The sequence below is a fragment of the Dipodomys merriami genome, unplaced genomic scaffold (assembly GCF_024711535.1).
Source record: "Dipodomys merriami isolate MVZ:Mamm:240054 unplaced genomic scaffold, mDipMer1.0.p SCAF_138, whole genome shotgun sequence".
Taxonomy (NCBI): domain Eukaryota; kingdom Metazoa; phylum Chordata; class Mammalia; order Rodentia; family Heteromyidae; genus Dipodomys; species Dipodomys merriami.
The window spans coordinates 1,671,226-1,683,663 of record NW_027202693.1 but is presented as its reverse complement, the minus strand read 5'-3'; positions in this window follow the sequence as shown (position 1 = coordinate 1,683,663).

The window sequence follows — 12,438 nt, the reverse complement described above, 5'->3', positions numbered from 1 at the left end:
TGGGGATGGGTCCGGCGGTGCATCAGGGCTACCCAACATCCCTGGCCTCCCTTACCCAGTGCTATTTTCGTTTTCTTCAATGATTTAGTTGCTATCATTTAAGCCACTAGGATCTATGACATAAAATCATGGATTTATGGCCTCTCTTAAATTAAAAACATCAAAAAAGCAAAACAAAACACAACTCAGTTGGTCAGGTAAAGGTAACTCTGGGTTGACATTGCCATGTGGCCAGAACTGGCTGGAGCTGGGCAGTGAACTGGGCAGTGAACTGGGTCCCCAATTTAAAGATGGAAAAGAACCGGGCGCTGGTGGCTCACGCCTGTAATCCTAGCTACTCAGGAGGCTGAGATCTGAGGATCGCAGTTCAAAGCCAGCCTAGTCAGGAAAGTCCGTGAGACTCTTATCACCAATAACCACCAGAAAACCGGAAGTGGCACTGTGGCTCAAGTGGTAGAGCGCCCGCCTTGAACTGAAGAGCTGAGGGACAGTGCCCAGGCCCAGAGTTCAAGCCCCATGACAAAAAAAAAAAAAGGAAGATGTAAAATAAAAACCCAGGTTTCCAACTTGCCTTGGAAAATTATGGATCCAAAGACACAGAATCCACGTGGTCTGGGAGTGATAGTGAGGCATTTCTGGGCGGCAGGCACGCCTTTTAAAGGCCGCATGCGTGGTCCTGGTTGCTCCACTCCTCATTGCACCATTTCTGGCTCTGACCGTGGAGTTTCACCCACTTCCGGTGGGACCTTGACTCGCCGTTCTCTCACTGAACATTTCAACCAAGGCAAGATGGTACCGAGAGAGGTGGAGCGCATGGAACATACTCAGGAAACTACGAGTGGGCTCCTGCGGTGGGCAGATTATTCCGAGGTAGGACAGAGGGTGGACAGGAAGAAGAGTCACGGGGAAGCAAAGGCAAGATGGTGCACAGAGGGCCATGAAAAGGGCTCTGTATTAAGTTCTGAGGCATTGGGGGGCCTACGGACACTTAGCAGGAGAGAGCTGTGATAGTTTGCCCTCACAAGACCACCATGGAGAGAGGACAGTCACAGGGCACTGGACGGGCAGGTACTGAACAGGTCAGGGCCCAAGGTGAGGAGCCAGGTGCTCCTTGTCCGGAGCAAAATTGACTGAAATGAAATGCTTTTTGGCACAGTTCATAGGACTTCCAACTTTCTCACTAGTAATTTCATTAGAATGCCCCGGATACCCAGGGGTGCATTCAGAGAATTAATGGGTCTCACAGTCTCACTGAATTCTTAGGGTCCCAGGGTCTCTTTCCATACATGAGCAAACAGTGCCCCGAATGAGGCCCTGGAGGAGCCCCAGGAGAGAGTCTTGGGCCCAGTGACTCCAAGACAGAAGGCATTTCACAGGCCCAGGGTGCTCTTCCATGCAGACAAGGGAGCCCAGCAATTATTCCCACTCAAAAGTTGGAGGTGAACAGCATGCTATTTACTCATTCATTCAACGAGGAAAACTAGCAAGTGACAGAGACACAGCTGGACATACTTATAATGGCTGTTCCCTCTCTCCTTGTACTCTGGGCCTGGACGCTATCCCTGATCTCTTTTGCTCAAGGCTAGTATTCTACCACTTTGATCCACAGCTGTGCTTCCAGTTTTCTGGTGATTCATTGAAGATAAGAGTCTCACAAACTTTGCTGCCGAGCTGGCTTTGAACTGTGATCCTCAGAGCCCATCCTCCTGAGTAGCTAGGATGGCAGGCATGAGCCACCAGTGTCCGGCTTCAGTGCCTCCTTCTTAAGTGGAATGTAGGCCATGCAAATGAAATGCTGAACTGGGGGAGTGTAACCCACTTGAGAATCCATCCTTCCGCTCTTAAAAAAATTGATAACTTCCATTTGCAATGGATGAGGGTGAAAATCAAATGGAGTTCCCCATTTATTATCAAATGCCTACTATGTACTGGGTGGGTACTGTTCCAAGGGTATAAAATGCTAAGCAAAAATAAGCATTGTTTCAGTTCTGCTGCTCTTCAATTGCAGTTGAAGAAATGTTTATTAAATAAGTAATCACATATGTGATTATAAATTAAGGGAAGAACTCAGAGAAGAAAACCCAAGGTCCCCTACCAATACAGCGAGTTGCTCTGAGCTAGTCTGGGGAGATCAAGGCAAATGTCCCTGGAGTGTGGTTCTTCTCTTTCTTCAAAGGGCACCAATCTCTTCTTAAGGGTCTCACCTTCATGACTTTACCTCCTAATCACCTCCCCAAATCCCACCCCTAAATACTGTCACCCTGGAGATACAAGATTCCATGTATGAATTTAGGGGAGGTGGAGGCTGACATTCCATCCATCATACCCGTGACGGATGGAGCTCTGCCCAATGAGACAGAACAACCCAGACTCTCATGCCCCAACTGGAAGGATTTCTGAATCCTGACGTGGAGTGGCAGAAGACAGGCTGTGTGATTCCCCAAAGCAAGGCTGGTCTCTGGTGTTAGAAGTCAGGGTGGGGGACATACCTGAGGACAGTAACTAGAGGATGGCCCCCAGGGGTTTCTGGGGTGACAACAATGTTATGTGTGTGCCTTGATTGTGGTGTCCGGTTCACAGGTGATTGTGAGTTTGTAATAATTCATCTACGTGTACATTTTGAATGTGTATGCTCTTGTGTATTATTGTGTTCCAATGAAAATTGAAAAGAAAAATATCATGCATTCATTTTATTCCATAGTCAGCATTTATTAGACTCCTGTCCAGTTCCAGAAACCCTATTGGCATCTAGGGAGATAGCCAAAGATGAGGAAGAGCCTTCTCTGGGGACCCAGGGTCTGTGGAGAAGCCATTTATTTTCCCCCTCTCTGTCTCTCTCTTCTGCAAAGAGTTCTAAGTAGCAGATAAGATCAGGAGAAACTTTTCTGTTAGTGGTGATGGTGATTTTAATTAGTTATCGAACTAACAGCTTGCTTCAGAGAAACTTTTGCTTGTCTTTACAGCAGAGAGCCAGAGATTACTTTTTTTTAATAACAAACGAAACCTTGAGCTACAGCCGCCTTCAAGATGATTCCTTTTAAGAGCTCCTTAAATTTATTTTCAAATGAGAAAAAAATGTCACATAGAATTTCTGTAAAAAGGGGAAAATCCCCTCCTTAGGAATTTGAAAATATCAATGTTCAAGTGCAGGAAAATTTGCTGTGCATCCTGTAGAATGATCTGGGCTAGGAGGAAATTCTCCATCTGTGTTTGTAGACTTCAGACTGGGGGTGAATGGACTCCCAGGGCAGATTACTCCTGGTCATTTTAATAAAGGACAGTTCCTGGTTTCCCCTATGATTTAGTTTTTAAAAAAAACCCCACACAAACAAAAATTAAAAAAAAAAAGTGGGTCTCGTCATTTCATCCATTATAATCCTGTAATTTGCAGAACACAGGAGGCATTAAAGCACGGCTAATATCAGCTTCCCGTGCCAAGGATGGAAAAGAGAATTAATGAGATCAATAAAGAAACACAGATGGAGAAGGATGCAGAGCCAGCAGCCTGCCAGCAAGGGGAACTGTGGGCAGCCCCATCGTAACGCCAAGCCCGCTGTGGGCAGCCCATCTGCCCGCCTCGCCCCCACGCCCCCCAGCAGAGCCACCTTGGCCATGCTGAGTTCTGGCTAGCATGGGAAATGGATCAGTAGGTGAGTGGGCATTGGCGTAATGCCTTTGGTGCTTAGTACCAGGCACAAATCGTGTGGATACAAAGAATTGTGCAATATTGCCTGTTTGTCAGCAAGATTATGGTCTGCTTCGAAAGGTCCTGCATCCTGAGGAACAAACCCACAGCCTGTCTCTCTTTACAACAACCCACTCTCCAGAGAACCAACCAGTTCTTGTGAGAACAACATGTGTCCCTTTTGAAGGTCCGCAAAGTGTGGATGGAGAAACTGAGGCTCCCAGCTTGTCCGGGCTTCCCCAGCAGGAGTGAGGCTCGGTTGGTGTCATTCCAGCACATTCTGCAGCACGAGCTGCTGCCTTACCCTAGGGATATTTCCAGTGGCGTGGTTATGAATGTGTATTTATACTCATAAGGGGAAAGAAGCACAACTAGTATGGTAAAGCCAACATTTTACAGGTCGTATTGCTTTAGATGAGGCTAAAGTCTTCAGCATAGTGCAGTGTTTGGGGTGGTATTAAGTAAATAGTCATGAAGTGGTATTTGGTGAAAACATATATCTTCCAAGGACTAGAATGGTCATTGGTGCCTAGGACTGGGGGTGCTGGGTCACAGGGAGGGGCTTCACTGGGGTGAGTGTGCTGTGGGGCTGGAGGGAGAACTTCTGGGGAGCCGACACTGCGTCTCGAGGGGCTGGAGAGCATGGACACTGAGTATATAGACTCATGCTGGTCACTGTGAAGACTAGGAAACAAGGGTATCCCCGTTCATATGAGAGCACTTACAGCAAGGGGACACTAGGGGGCACTGGATCAGAGGTCCGGTGACCATCACCTCTGGAGGCCACTGACCTTTACTAGTGGCAAAGGACAAAGACAGGGCAGAAGTCCCCGTGGCTGATCAGTTCCCGTGTGAGGAGAGATGGCCCGGGTGCCTCTCCCCCTCAGGAACGATCACTGGAAGACACACGGGAAAGACAGGAGGAATGGTGGGAGGGAGGAGAGAGCCAAGCCACAGAGAAAGGAAGGTCAGAAAGATGGAGGATGATGGGAGGGAGAGCGGGAGTAGAGAAGAAAGGAGGGAAGGGGGGTGTGGAGAAGGAAAGAAGAAGGAAGAACAAGATGAAGAAAATAAGAACGGAAAGAAGGGAAAGAAGAGGACGAAACGGGATGGAGGAAGAAAGGAAGAAAAAATGGAGGGAGGGAGAAAAGAGGAAAGAAGGAAGGAAGCAAGCAAGCAAAAGGAAGGAGGGAAGGAGGAGGAAGGGAGGTGGGAGGGAAGGAAGGGGGAGGAGCTCCAGAAGCGGCCTGCTGCCCACTACCAATATATTCTTTCTCTCCTCCGCTCTGGCCCCAGCAGCTCCTCTGAGACTAGCTTGATGGCCCTTACATCTTCTAGTCGCTCTAATTTTCTTTTTGATATTTTAATTTATTGCATTTTCATCAGGACCTCGTTCCCTTTAAGGCATTGTAATTAATGGACCCATCTAATTTCCTATGAGGCAGCGTCCTTAATTGCCATAATTCTCACTTACGTCTTTTAGGCATCCCTGCTGGCTTTGATTCATTTGCATTTGCATTCCGTTGCTCTTCAATTATGAATTCCCCGTCAATATGAGAAGACAGTTTTCTGTCCATCCACCACATTGCTGCATGGAGCGTGAGCTTTGGGGCTCTGTCTTTTAATGTCTCATTTATTATTGAAAATCCTCTCCGTCTTGATGAATTGTGGGATTTTTATGAACTTTTGCAAAAATGATGAATTTCTTTTCTTTTCTTTTCTTTTTTTTTTGAGAGTAAACAATATGAGACTGGGTGCCGTGGCCCATGCCTATAATCCTAGCTATTTGGGAGACAGAGATTGGGAGGTTTACAGTTCAAGGCCAGCCTGAGCTAAATGGGAGCCCATCTCAAACAAGTTAGGCCTGGTGGAACATTCTGTAGTCCCAGCTACGTAAGTGATGTAGATAGGAGAATCAAAGTCTGAGACCAGACCAGGCAAAAACTCAAAGACTATCTGAAAAATAACTAAAAATGCAAAGACAAAAGGAAAAAACAAAAACAAAAAAGATGGGTGAGGTGGTTTAAATGGTAGAGCACTTGCCCGGGAAGTACAAGGCCCTTGTGTTTTAATGATTATCTTCATAGGTAGACTTCACATTTTTGTTTTCCCTTTTTGGACCAATCAGGATTTGCAGCACCAGAGCTGGCAGACAGGAAGAGCACAGTGACACTTCCTCTTTTACTCAGGCAGCTCCTGGGACACGCTGTGCCCTGGGCGGAGACACCCTTCCCCAATCCTTAACCCGCTCACCACACCCTCACGATTTTCCCCTTTTGCTGTCATTTTCACACTTTGAGAATGCCATGTCAACAGTGGATTCAGTTCTTGGTCATGTGGGTTTTCCCAATATCTATCTACGTCCACGTATTTCCAAATATTCTTAAGCCCTTTTTATCTCATATCAAAAAGTTAGTGAGACCCTTCATCAGCAAACAGGCTGGGTATGGTAGCTGAAGCCTATAATAACATGATCCAGGCACGCTGAGCAAACATAGACCTTATACAGAAAGTAATTAATTGGGGTTATAGGTGGTGTGGCGCAAGTGGTTGGACACCTGCCTACAAAGTGCGAGGCTCCTGAGTTCAAACCCCACCCAGACGCAAAGCTTCCCACAATAGTAGTCTTTTGTTCAAAAAGCCAACCACTGCTCCCGGCGTGTGGACAGTGTGTGGACTCCTTGGCACCTGGCTGCCACACTTCCATGGCTTATGGACCATCCCTTCTGACAGCCTCACCTCACTGTGCCATCCGTGAAGCCCCTGCTGTGGCACTGAGACCCGATCCACAGCCCTCTACACACTGCACCTGTGCTGTGCCACAGAGCCACAGTCCCTACTTTTTATTTTTTTGTCAGTCCTGGGGCCTAAACTCTGGGTCTGGGCACTCTTCAGCTCAAGGCAAGCACTCTACGGCTTGAGCCACAGTGCCACTTCCAGTTTTCTAATGGTTTTATTGGAGATAAGAGTCTCACGAACTTTCCTGCCCGGGCTGGCTTTGAACCTCGATCCTCAGATCTCAGCCTCCTGAGTAGCTAGGATGACAGGTGTGAGCCACCGGCGCCCGGCCACAGTCCCTACTTTTGTTCCCACTCTGACCCCTCTGTGCAGGAAGCTCTTTGTCTTTTTTTTCCTACCGTCTGACCGACAGCTTGCTATTCACCTACAGACTTCGATGGCTTCTTTCTGTTCATCTCACAGACTCCGATGTCTACTTTCTCATCATTTGCATTTTTGTTTTTCCAACCTTCACAACAAAGGGATTCATGTTTTCACCAAACCAACATCCTTTTTCCTCCTGGGCGCATGCTCTGATCAACTCTCCCCACCTCCTCCGCCGTTCATCATGGTGGCACCACAGCCATGCTCCATGGTCAGTGCTGGCCGTCGGTACCACTTCCGGCCTCCCTCTGCTCCCCAGAGGGCCTCTGGCTCTTTCCCTCCTTCCCTTTCCCAGCTCACAGCGGAGGATGGTGAAGTCCTAGCATAGGACAGAACCAGCGATGAAAGGAGCCTGGGAGACAGCGTGGATCTCATAATATCTCCGTGAAAGCAACACACGCAGGCACACTCACTGCTCCCTTTGTGTTTAGCTGTTCTGATTTGAGGGTCTGTTAGTCGCAGCCACTCACATGGCTTGACAGGGACCCACCAGCCGGCCTGTTTCATTTGAGTCCACTTTAACTCAGCCACTGCTTGTTTCTTGGGCATGTACCTGTCCCGGCCCCGGGAGGGCAGGGGAGCTGCTGGCAGAGTTGCAACAGTATCTCTGCTGCCCTGCTTCTGGCACTCCATGACTTCTGTCTGGCCTAACCCTTGCCACACTTTCCAATCTTGGTGTTTCTGCCTATCTGTCCTGTGACCATGGGAGTTGCTCAGGAATAGGTTTCTCCACTTCATGGTGCTAGAGATGCAGGAAGTGTTTGTGACCATCGAATGTTCTTCTGCCCCACATAGTGGGGAAGAGACCCCCACACACACAACACACTGCACAATCCTTTCTGCACCCTGTGGCTCCTTGCTTCTCTGCTGGGCCACGCAGTATTCTTGATACAAGCCGGCCAGGTTCCCTGGTGCTCAGGGGGACATTCTGGCCTCAGTCCTTGGCTGCCTTTGCAATGAGAAAGTGAGCTATGGAAATGCCGTCTCCACATCCCCTCACTGTGCTTTGCACTGGGCCAAGCTCCGCAGGGTCTCTCCTGATCAGAAACGATGCATGCGTGCCCTCCAAAGCAATGCTTACCTGCAAACGAGCTCACGGAGAACAGAATCATGCAGGACCCAAGTTGGGCTCAGCTTGGAAAACACACACACACACACACACACACACACACACACACACACACACACACACACACACACACACTTCTCAAGGTCCTAAGCAAAAGGAATTTACACACACACACACACACACACACACACACACTTCTCAAGGTCCTAAGCAAAAGGAATTTACCCAATTTAATTTCAGGTAGGTCTATAAAATTAATAAGTATTCTGACCGAAAAGCATAATTAAAGCAGCAATGGAATGCAAATGAAGAAGAAAAGTACTGGGCTAAAACTAGAAGACTGGTTTTTTTTTTCCTTGCAACCAAATGGCCCATACCAAGAAAACAAATTATTAATGCAGTCTTATTTTGTGAGACTGTTCTAAGGAACAAATCTGAGGATGCATAATCATCTTTCTTGGGAACATGTGAGGAAGAAGCTGGCTCAGCTGAAGCAAGAAGACTTCTCCACAGCTCTGGAACCAAGTAGCCTCTGCCATTTTTCCAGGCAGGAGGGGGCATGCAGATAAAACCCACCTGCTCTGGGCACCAGTGGCTCACACCTGTAATCCTAGCCACTCAGAAGGCTGAAATCTGAGGATCACAGTTCAGTGCCAGCCAGGACAGGAAAGTCTGTGAGACTTATCTCCAGTCAATCACAGAAAAAGCTGGAAGTAGAGCTGTAGCTCAAGTGGTAGAGTGCCCAAGACCCGAATTCAAGCCCCAGGACCAGAAACACAGACACACAGAGACACAGACACACATACCCATCCCACCTCTTTTACCCTGGGCATACATTGTTAAGGTTGTCTACCAGAAGCCATTACTTGTGCCTCCTGACATTATTTTTTGCCACTACTAGGGCTTGAACTCAGGGCCTTTGTGCTCAAGGCTAACACTTTATCACTGGAGCCACGGCACCACCTCTGGCTTTTTCTGAGTGGTTTATTGGATATTACAGTCTCATGAACTCCCCTGCCTGGGCTGGCTTCAAACCTCAATCCTCAGATCTCAGCCTCCTGAGTAGCTAGATTTATAGACATGAGCCACCAGCATCTGGCCATCTTGATTTTGTTTAGAGGGAAATCTATACCCTATCTCTCCAAATTGTTGTTGTGCATGTACGTATGCAGCTATGTTGTGGTTAGACCTTGTGTCTTATTGGACTGGGTTCCATCTGCCCAATCTGTAAGCCCAGGAGATAGCACAGGGAGCCGGACAGCAGGGTCTTTTCCCCACCCCGCAGACCCTCCAGCTGGGGACACATAGCAGACACACGTCGTGGGTAGAGATTTAGAAAAGGTGGGACCCACTCCCCGAAGAAGAGGAAGGAGCTATGAGGGACGCAGCACGTGGGTGTGACTTAGCCCTCAGAACGGATGCCGAGAACTTCAGGCCCACACAGCGTGCAGGGAGAGGCCTTCTTTTATATAATTTATTTTATTTTGGTTGCAATACTGTCTATATTTATCATCATAAAGGTGATATACAGAGGGGTTACAGTGATATAAGTCAGGTAAAGAGTACATTTCTTTTTAGACAATGTCACCCCTTCCTTCACTGTCTCCCAGTTTTTCCCTCTCATTCTCCCCGCCCCCCCAAGTTGTACAGTTCACTTTCAGCATACTGTCTGGTGAGCATCACTGCTGCAAATTTGTTCACCCCTTTTGTTCCTTTATTTCTATGTCCCCTCTTATGCTCCCAAGGACAGATAAAGAAACAAACAGAACAAAAAGGAAAGAAAATGTAAACAGCAAAAAAGAAGAAACCTCTTGTTTCCATTTCCTTGAGTTCATTTCAAGAAATACTATTTTGTGTGATCAGATACACATAGGCATTGCGCCTTTGGGTTCCTCTCCTAAGAGGGACCTTCCTTGGTCTCAGTGAGTGTGAATAGCTAGATGGAGAGGAATTCTGAGTTTCCAGAGATGCGGGGAGGGGGGGGGAGATAAAGAGAACCATCAGGGGGAGGGGATGGAGAAGGAAAGGGAAGCAGGGGCCAAGCCCGGCAGGGCTCAGACGACCATGCACTGGACTTCTTAACAAACAAAGTTTTATTTTTTTTTCATGTTAACATTGCCAACTGCACCGCAAATGGTGTGCGTTTTAATTAAATGTGGTCAAATGCCTCCAGTATGCAGGAAATATTGATTGTCAAAGTGACAAGTCAATAATACTTTCCAGCGCTTATTAATAATGTACGTGCAGCTTATCTGGTTGCTGGAGTGAATTAGTAAGAGCCTATATTCCCAGATAAACGTAAGGCAGACCGCATTTTATTTATGTATCAGATTTCAGTGTTAAAAGAATGACAAGTTCTCTCGATTAACACTACCTTCATTCTTGCTTGTATTTCATGGTGGGAAGAACAACTAGGAGGAAATCTACCCTCTTCACATAACATGTCACCATTGATTTCAGGTGCAGCATGGGAAGGCAGATCTCCGGAATTCATTCATCTTGTAAAACAGAGATGTTGTGACCATGGAATAACAGCGCTCCACGTCCTTCTCCTTCCTGCGGCCACCAGCGTCCTACCAGCTAAGTGTAAGTTGAACTACTTTAGATACATGAATGAGTGGCATCGTTCACACACTTATCACATCATTTATCACAGTATCTTCAAGGATCATGTTGGGCCTAGGTGTTGCTGTAGGCCACAGCTTGTCTACCATTCATAAGCTCTGGCTTCATTTCCCAGTGCTGCAGAAGTTGGTAGGTTGGTAGGTAGGTTGGATGGTAGTGATAGATAGATGATAGGTAGGCAGACTGCGGGTACACAGAGCTTAAAAGGTACTAAGTGTGGCAGGATTTTGTCTCTCTTTTGTATTTATTTATTTATTGTCAGTGCTGGGGCCTATAGTCTGGGCTTGAGCACTGTCCCTGAGCCTCTTTGTGCTCAAGGTGAGCACTCTATCACTTGCGCCACAGTGCCACTTCTGGCTTTTTCTGGAGCTAAGAGTCTCACTGACTTTCCTGTCGAGTCTGGCTTCAAACTACAATCCTCCGATCTCACCCTGCTCAATAACTAAGATGGCAGGCGTGAGACACCAGCACCTAGCTACGGATCTTCTCATGTTTATTTTTTCTGTCCTGGAGCTTGAACTCAGGACCAGGGCACTGTCCTTGAGCCTCTCTGTGCTCAAGGCTAGCACTCTACCCTTTGAGCCACAGCGCCACTTCTGGCTTTTGTTGTTGTTGTTGTTCTGTGTATGTGGTACTGAGGAATCGAACCTAGGGCTTCATGCATGCTAAGCAAGCACTCTACTGCTAAACCACATTCCCGGCCCTGATCTTCTCATTTTTCATGGCTGGATAGTATTCCAATCTGCATACATCTACCTGATGGACAGTCAGATTGCTTTCCCTTAAAAATGACCTTTTGACATAGCGTCTTGTACATGTACTCATTATCTTGCCCATGTAATTGTAACCCCTCTGTACGGTATTTTCACAATAAAAAAAATAGATACTTAGGGAAAAAAAGAAAATGACCTTTTGATCTCAAGGCTCATGAGAAGCAATGAAAAATGTGAAGAAGATGGCAGGTGGGGACAATGGTATGTAACTGGACAGTGTTGTTGTTCAGATGAGATCTGAGGAAAATAGGAGTGAGAGGAGGGTGAACTGGGACTCCACGGCTTCCTTTTGGGACAAGATGGCAGCTTGGTGATGTCAGAAGGTCTGGAGGAACAGGTAGATAGGAGGAGCTTAGGAGTTGAGTTAGTGACAGGTTGGGATGAGGGCTGTATGAGTTATAGTTTCAGGTAGAGAGGGGCTAACCTCACCCTCCTGTCTGGCTGCCTTTCTACTATCAAACTGGGGTCACCATCTGTAAATAGCTGCCGGATTCCTTGTCCCAGGCAGACCTGCCATGGGAATGAGGTCAAAGAGAGCCTTTGCCTTCCTTCCAGGGAAATCGATGGGACTCATGAACTAGAAGAAATAGCATTAACCCTGCCCACCTTCCTTCCCACACATTGTCCCTGTAGAAGGCACATGGGGCCTTTCCCAGGAACTGAATCACATGGCCGGGAGGAAGTGTACCGTGCTGCTTAGTTCTCCAAAGTCTGATGGCCCTGCAGACTCAGCACCTTCTCTCTGGGTCCTGCCAGAGCCATGTTTGTGCAAAACAAGACCTTGGGGGCCCTCATCGTCCCACACCCACACAGGCTTTCCCAGCAGGGGCTCTGCCTGGCCTTTCACAACATAGGTCTGTCTGTATTGAAATAAACAGCCGTGTTGACAGTTCAGTGTCACCTGAAGGTGGAAGGGCACGCCCGTTTCCCTCAGCCTGCTTTGATTGCAGGTTTGTGTACTGGCACTAAGTGAATTCTCCCTCCACAGCTGGCTGGTCCTGAGGTCTGACCAGCCCCAGCTTCACGCCCATGCATTTGCAAAGCACACCCCAGACTCCAGCTCAGAGCCAGTGCCCACCACCTTAAGTCTCAGCTCCGGTACTCTGGTACTCATGTGACCCTGA